Here is an 8,250-nt window from a genome sequence, read left to right as displayed (position 1 = left end):
CATCAACATCAAATTTCCCTGATGCTTTTGTTGTTGGGTTCACACAAGAATAGCCACCACTTCTTTCATTAGCCCATTGATAATGATTTTGTGCTACACTTTCAATTATCTCTTCGGCTTCATCCAAACTCTTATTCATAAGTGCTCCTCCAGCAGCTGAATCAAGGGACACCTTTGTATGATAATTAATGCCGTTATAAAATGTATGTAGCACTAACCACCTTTCTAAACCATGGTGTGGGCATTGTTTGAGCATACTATTGTATCTATCCCAAGCTTCAAATAAAGATTCAGAGTCTGCTTGCTTGAAGCTTGCAATGAGATTCCTCATATGAGCCGTTTTACTTGGAGGATAGAATTTGTCAAGGAATTGTTGCTCACATTGCTCCCATGTGGTGATGTTATTCGGAGACAAAGAGTTTAACCATTACTTAGCTCTATCTCTCAAAGAAAACCCAAATAGTAATATGCGCACTGCCTCAGAAGGAACACCATTCATCTTCATTGTGTCACATATCTTATAGAAGACCTCTAAATGTTGGTTGGAGTCTTCATGCGGTCCTCCACCAAACTGATTTTGCTGCACCATAGATATAATTGTAGGTTTGATCTCAAAATTATTTGCTTCAATTGAAGGTCTTGAAATACTAGATCGAAAACCCCTAGCGTAAGGTGCTGCATAATCCTTTAGTGGTCTATTAGCCATGATAGAATGTTCTTGTTCTTCTAAATGTCTTTGCAGAATTTTTCTTCTATGAAATGTTCTATCTATCTTAGGGTCTAGAGGAAGAAGTTTTCCTGCAAAGTTAGATCTTCCATACACAAGAACAAGATAGCAAGATATGTTTACAAAAGAAAAAGAAGAAAGAAACTAAATCCAAAGAAAAACAGAGAAAAGTTAGACAAAAATTGTTAGAATAAAAAAATACAGAATTAGAATTACAACAAAAAGAATTGACAAGAATGTTATACAAGAAAGGAAAAACTTATGAAAACAAAATTCTAACAATTAGATTCAACTATGCAAATGAAAAGAAAAGAAAAGTTATGTTTAGTCTAACTCAATTGATAATCTCTAATGTTTTAGCGATGTCCCCGGCAATGGCACCAAAAACTTGTTGACCTCGCAAGTGTACGGAAATGTCGTAAGTAATAATAAAATATATCGTATCTACAGGGACTGGAATAAGCACTAAAGATGTCTCAACGCGAATTAGCTAAACAACTAATCAACTGGTTTACAGAATCTAATCGTAACTATGAAAAGTAAACAAAGAAATGAAAGAATAAGAAACAAGAGTAAGGGTGACGATAAAGGGTATGTTCTAGGAGTTTTGGTTTCTTTGTAAGGATTGTTCAATATAAATGATCTACCAAATCTTATTCCTCAATTGTCCATCATTTGTAGAAGGTTGTCGGTTCTCTCTTGCAATAGACAACCGGCCTAGGATTGAAATCTATACCTAAATGTGATCAATTAGGAATGAATCTATATTGTCCTTACACGGGCTTGCCTGTCACATGCGTCTCTCGGAAAATCAACATAGAATCCATCACTCCTCAACCGCATTGAGATATAATATATAAACACATACAATCTATCCTACCGTATTGAAATACCTAATTTCCCCTTCAAGATTACCCCTCAAACGTCCTTACACGGGCATGTTCCTGTCACGAACGTCCCTTAAAAAATCGAATGAGAAATTACCTCTACAAGATCCACAAGATATCCAAACATTCAATCAAGTATGGTAATTAAGCCCTAATCACAATAATCCACACATGAAAGAATAGATACAAATATGGCAAAATCATAGAAATAGAAAATTGGCACATCCACAAGAGTTTTACATCAAATCATCCTTACAATTACTCCCTCCATCCTAGAACAAGAAATCTACTCCATAAAATAAGGAAAGAAACCCCAAGAAAAGAAGATTACAAGTATTCTTATCCCTCAAATCCAAAAAAAGAGAGAAAGAAAACTTATCTACAAAGAAGAACGTCTTTAGATCCAATCCTTGCTTTCTCGGAGTCGATTCGGTGAAGATCCACCCTTAGATCACCGCAAATCTCTCCAAGAATGGTAAGGAACACCCCAAATCTTGTTCCCCCCCCCCCCCCCCAAAAGAGAGAAGATCCCCTTTGAAATGAAGAAGAAACCTTTATATAGAGGGAGAAATTCGGGCACCACACGACCCCAGGACCCGGTCGTGTGTGGGACACGGCCTAGTTCACTCCCCTCTCTGCCTGTCTCACACGGCCGTGGGTGAGACACGGCTGTGGCTTGCTTCTGCTAATGCTCCCCTTGCACGACCGTGTAGATCTACACAGTCTGCACTGCCTCCGCCTCTGGAAACCTGGCATGGCCATGTGGTGTACACGGCCAAAGCCTTCTTGCTCACTAGAAACCCTGCACGACCGTGTGGTGTACACAGTCAGGGCCTCCCTGGTCTCTAGAAATCTTACATGGTTGTGTGGTGTACACGGCCTGGCTCCATTTGGCTTCAAATCTTGGCACGGTCGTGTGAGGTTCACACGACCAAGCCATCTTCCTTTCCTGCTGCAGCTACACGACCAAGAATCTCCACACGGCCTGGGCAACCCCCCATGGCAGGGTCGTGTGAGGTACAAGAATGTGCCTTCCTCCTTTGCTTCACTTGCAGATTTCTCCTTGAACACGAAACCTTCACCAAATTCGACTCTTGTATACAGAAAATGCACAAAAGTATATCTCCGAACAGAAAGAGTAAATATACTAAAAGGAAAGCTGGAAGTATGAAAATATGTAGACAAAGTATGTACAAAGTATGCGAATATGTGTCAAAACATGCTAAACAAGTTTATACAATCTACGCACATCACACCCTCAGACTTAAATGTTTGCTTGTCCTCAAGCAAAATGCTGCAATCCAAATTCATATGTTCTAAAATGCTCTCATATCCCTAATGCATTCTCCTAACTCTATCAAAAAAGTTTCATTAACAAGTATGATCATGGAAACAAGTTAAGTATGACTCAAGCATAAGTCTCTTGTGCACAGTGCAAAGTAACTCAAAAACTCTTCAAGTTTCAATCTATATCCTAGTCAAGTCGTCAAGTTTGAATTCCTAATGTTTCCAGTGATAGACAAGTGACCAGTGATAGGCACTTACTTGCCACGCACTTGGTTCATCTTTCTTAATCAACCCAAGGTCTCAAATGCGTGCTCAATCTTAAGAGAAACTAAGCAGTCATTTCCCCAGTAACCTAACTCGGTCTCAAAGGGGTGACTTACTAGATTCCACTCATGACAACTGTTTTTTATATCCCTTATTCACTTTTTTTCTACTTTTTTCACACTTTTTTTTTCTCATAAGTATTTGCATTATGCAAATCTTATTCACAAATGTACTTTTAGCATAAATGTTGGGATGTTTTGATTTTTTCAAATGAGCTTACATGAGTTGAGCCTCATCCAATAACCAAAATGTAGTTTGAGAAATCATCATGAAAACCAAGTACTAAACAAACAAGATGAATCATGACTATTTCAATCAAATCAACCATTCAAGTATCAAGTATAGGTGTAGTGAAGATAAGATCCTTAAGGTTAAGCCAAAACTAAAGCTCATCTCCATAAGATACTTAGCTTATGTCATGCTACCCAAGATAGAGAAAAGAGGTACATTAAGCATACTACTAGCATCACTTAAAACATCATGAATCTAGATAGTGAACGTGCTAACATTTAATCTTGAAGACAAGAAAGCATATAAGTGAAGTTTTGATGTTCTCAAGATGTATGCCACAAAATTTTCAAAAGATAGTCAAGTGATTATCAAAAATCAAGCAATCAAAACAAGACAAATGCAAAGTAAAAATTGAAAACTAAAATGCATAAAGAAAAATTAGGTTCGACACCCCCCCCCCCAGACTTAAACTTTTCATCATCCCAATGAAATCAATATGGTGGAGGAGGTGGAGGTGGGCGAGGAAAAGGATGCCTATGACGTGGTTAGCCAATGGGAAAACTAGGAAAACCTGGAGTTTCACTCAGGATTATATGATACTCAAACAAAGTATCTACTTGTTGGCTAGTGACACTCATGCTTTGCATAAAATCTCTCATTCTAGCTTGATCCGTATCATAATCTTGGACAAATTCAGCCACTTGACCTTGAAAATTCCTTGTGAACTGAAAGTGATTTTGTGCCTCTCTAAACTGGTCATTTGATAAAGAGAAGCGACATTCCAACATTTCTCGTTGGGCATTTTGCTACTCATGAAGAGATTCTAGAGATGCACGAAAATCTGAGAAGTCAAATCTGGAGGGACTTGTACCATAGGCAAAAGAATGCCTAGCTGGATCCGGATAACCGGAAGGCTGCGGGTGTCCAGATGACGAGGGCTCAAATTGTGGCTCTGTGTCTCCGGATATGGAAGGGACATATTCGGGGTCTAAATCAATGATTACTCAATTAGCTGGGTTACGAACTGAAGTTCGAGAAGGATAAGGAAGAGGTAAAGGAAAACCATTCCTTCTAGGAAATGTAAAACCATTCTCATCCCGAACAATCATTTTCATAGCAAGACATGCATCCATGTCTATTATATCATTGCCATGTATAACTTCCAACCCATCTAAATCAAGTTCCAAGTTAATGGTTACTTAAGTAATCAAACCACCAAGAACTATTGATCCCGAAGATGTCCTCGCAGCTCTCACTAAGGTTTACAAACAATGGAAGCCGGAATCAAAATCAACCTTATGTAACATAGCCCATAGAGAATAAAGTTCTACTTTCTTAACGACTCCATCACTTTCCCCTCTACCAAAAATAGTTTTGCTCATAACTTGATGTAAATATCTAAAAACAGGGTTTTGCATGTGAGAAGCCTTGGCTCTAGAGGGCTCATAGGGATGATCTAATCCGGTGATAGAATTCTAAAAATTGTTCCAATTAAACCTAGAGTCAAACCTCCGAGAGCTACCGGAAGACAATCCAAAACAAGTGTTGAAGTCACTAAATGTCCATTGAAATTCTTGATTCATTAATCTAAAGGTTAGCTTGCCAACATAATCTGTTGGGTCTTTCGAGCCGCGAAAACCGCTTTTTCGCGTCGCGGAAACCCTGAAACCCCCGCCACCGAATCCGTGCGAAGGAAAAATAAAACAAAATATGAGTACGAGTTTCTAAAGTCTAGATCTACACTAGATAAGAGCATTGCCCTCGATGCGATGCCCTTCGCTATCCCGCTAGTCCAACGGTTTGTCGGATCTCAAGATTGTCAAAGTAGACAACCCTCTAGAAGTATCCACACGAACAAAATTAGGTGGAGGGGACCAAACAAAGTTGTGCTAGCACCTATGGTGTTCGGCCAACAAAGGAGAGGGAGAGCTTGAGGAGAGAGCTCTAGGAGGAAAAAGATGAGAGTTACACATGCAAAAATGAAACTCATACACACCAATAAAGTGGTCGGCCACACTTATGTGGTTTGTAACCTCCATGGGAAACCAAGAGTCACAACTCTTGGTAACTCCCATGAGGTGGCACTTCACTTAAGTAACCATGATGATGTGGAGCATCATCATTGGTCCACTTAATGCCAACTCACCAATGAGGTGGCATATGTTAGGACCGAAAAGTAGCTAGAGGGGGGGTGAATAGCTCTTCGCGTGTGCTCGTTGTCGGCGTTGCTTGTCTCTTCAAGGATGCGCAGCGGAAATACAAAGAAACAAATACAAACACGCTAACACTTGGATTTTACTTGGTATCCACCTCCAAGGGAGGTGACTAATCCAAGGATCCACACAACGCACGCACCCTCCACTAATGAAACTCTCCTTTATGGTAACTACCAAGGGCGGAGAAGCCCTACAAGACTCAATACAAGAAGAAGAAAGGGTAGTAAAGAAATACAAGCTTACAAGCTTACAATGAGTGCACAAACCCTAACCCTAGTTTCTTCTTCTTGCTTTGATCCGCCTCTTGACTTGGAAGAGCCTCCAAGAACCTTCAAGAACTGGCGATCTCGAGCTTGAGAAGAGTTGTGGAAGAGCTGGTGAAGATCTGAAATGAATCTGTGAAGAGATGCTGAAGGAATCGCACGCCAACAGCTATAAACGACGCCAACGGTCGAATCCCAATTGATTGGATTGCTCCCAATCGATCGGGGAGGCTTTAGATCGATCCACGGATCGATCCAGAGCGCCTCTGTGCTATGGAAAAATGCCTGGATCGATCCAGCGCTTATCGCGCGAAGTAGCAGCGTCCCAATCGATCCACTGATCGATTGGGACCTCTGGATCGATCCACGGATCGATCTAGAGGGGTTCTGTTAGCGGGGACTCACCGGATCGATCGACGGATCGATCCAGATCTTTTGGATCGATCGGCGGATCGATCCAGATCTTCTGGATCGATCGACGGATCGATCCAGATCTTCTGGATCGATCCACTGATCGATCCAGATCTGCTGGATCGATCCACGGATCAATCCAAACCTGCTGGATCAATCCACGGATCAATCCAAACCTGCTGGACCAATCCACGGATCAATCCAAACCTGCTGGATCAATTCACGGATCAATCCAAAACTTGGTTTTTGTCCAAAACCAAGTCTAAAGCCCCCTAAACCAACATCTAGTCAACCATGACTTGTTGGTACATAAGACCTAGCATCCGGTCACCCTTGACCGGCTAGGACTCTCTCACCAAGTGTCTGGTCAATCCCTTTAACCCACTTGGACTTTTCTCTTCTTGCCAAGTATCCGGTCAGTCCCTCTGACCTACTTAGACTTTTCTTTCTCGTGCCAAGTATCCGGTCAATCCCTTTGACCTACTTAGACTCTCACCAAATGTCTGGTCAACCTTGACCCATTTGAATTTCTCTTGCCTGGCTTCACTCACCAGGACTTTCCCAATTGCCTAGCTTCACTCACTAGGTCTTTCACCTGGCTTCACTCACCAGGACTTTCCCAATTGCCTAGCTTCACTCTCTAGGTCTTTCACCTGGCTTCACTCACCAGGATTTTCCTCCTGCCTAGCTTCACTCACTAGGACTTCCCAGTCAAGTATCCAGTCATCCTTGACCTACTTGACTCTTCTTCAATCAACCTTGCATTGTCAAACATCGAAACCCAAACCAAGACTCAAGCTTGGTCAACCAGGTCAACCTTGACCTGAGGGATGTTGCACCAACAATCTCCCCCTTTTTGATGTTTGACAATACCAACACTATCACTTACAATACCACATGTAAGTTAGGCTAATCCCATAGCCTAAACCTTCTTCATGCCACTAGGTAATGAATACATAAGTTAAGCCCTTCATTCTCCCCCTAAGAGGGCAAACTCCCTCTAGGTAATGAAAGCCTAACTTACTCCCTTTCATTCTCCCCCTATTGGCACACATCAAACCATCTTTGAGCACACATCAACCCGTGCCTCAATTTTGGGCACTCTTCAACAAATGCCCCATTGTTGAAAACTCTCCCCCTGAAGAGTTGCTCATCGTTGTTCACAACTTCACTCGTTGTGACCAACACGATAATGAAGGCCCCATACCCTTCATTAACCTTAACCCTACATTCTCCCCCAATGTAGGCAAATGCCCATCCTTGAGCATTATCCACTTGAAGCCACTTGAACAATGAGGATATCCACTCCCCATTAAAGTTCAAACGCTCAACCTTGAGCATATTCTTAACGGAAGGTTGACCACCTTCCAAGGTTCATGAAAAATAATTTTCATGTCTTTAAAGAGTCCCTCCCCCTAAAGACATGGTGGTAACTTCTGTCATTGCACCAACAATGACTTGGAATCCCCAAAACTTTAGGAAACCCAATTTTAGAAGTTTTGAGGTTCAAATATTCAAAATTTGAAACAAACCTCAACCTAAACTTAAACCTAGCCTTCCTTAACCAATCCATCCTTGTTTTCCACACGAAAACACCCTTTTTATGTATACAAATGTACTTTCAGGGGTTAGGAATGGTTAAATTGACTAAAATAGGTTTAGAGTGCTGAAATCAGGCCTTCCCAGCCAAAATCAGCATCCTGGATCGATTGGAGTTGGGTTCCAATCGATTCAACCTATCTGAATCGATCCACTGATCGACTCAGGATGTGTGGATCGATCGGCTGATCGATCCAGCGAGCTTCTGCTCGTGAGAAATGCCTTATGAATCGATCCACGGATCGATTCAGGCACTCCAATCGATCCATGGATCGATTGGAGCTCTGATAGTTGCTGAATTTCAA

At 41.4% G+C, this 8,250-nt stretch overlaps 1 pseudogene; it reads left to right on the top strand.

Moving 5' to 3' along the window:
* Positions 1–227: 227 nt before the first annotated feature.
* On the top strand, positions 228–325 carry LOC122013188 (annotated as a pseudogene).
* Positions 326–8,250: the final 7,925 nt, after the last annotated feature.

The sequence above is a fragment of the Zingiber officinale genome, chromosome 8A (assembly GCF_018446385.1).
Source record: "Zingiber officinale cultivar Zhangliang chromosome 8A, Zo_v1.1, whole genome shotgun sequence".
NCBI classification, from domain to species: domain Eukaryota; kingdom Viridiplantae; phylum Streptophyta; class Magnoliopsida; order Zingiberales; family Zingiberaceae; genus Zingiber; species Zingiber officinale.
This window is presented reverse-complemented; position numbering and strand designations above follow the sequence as displayed.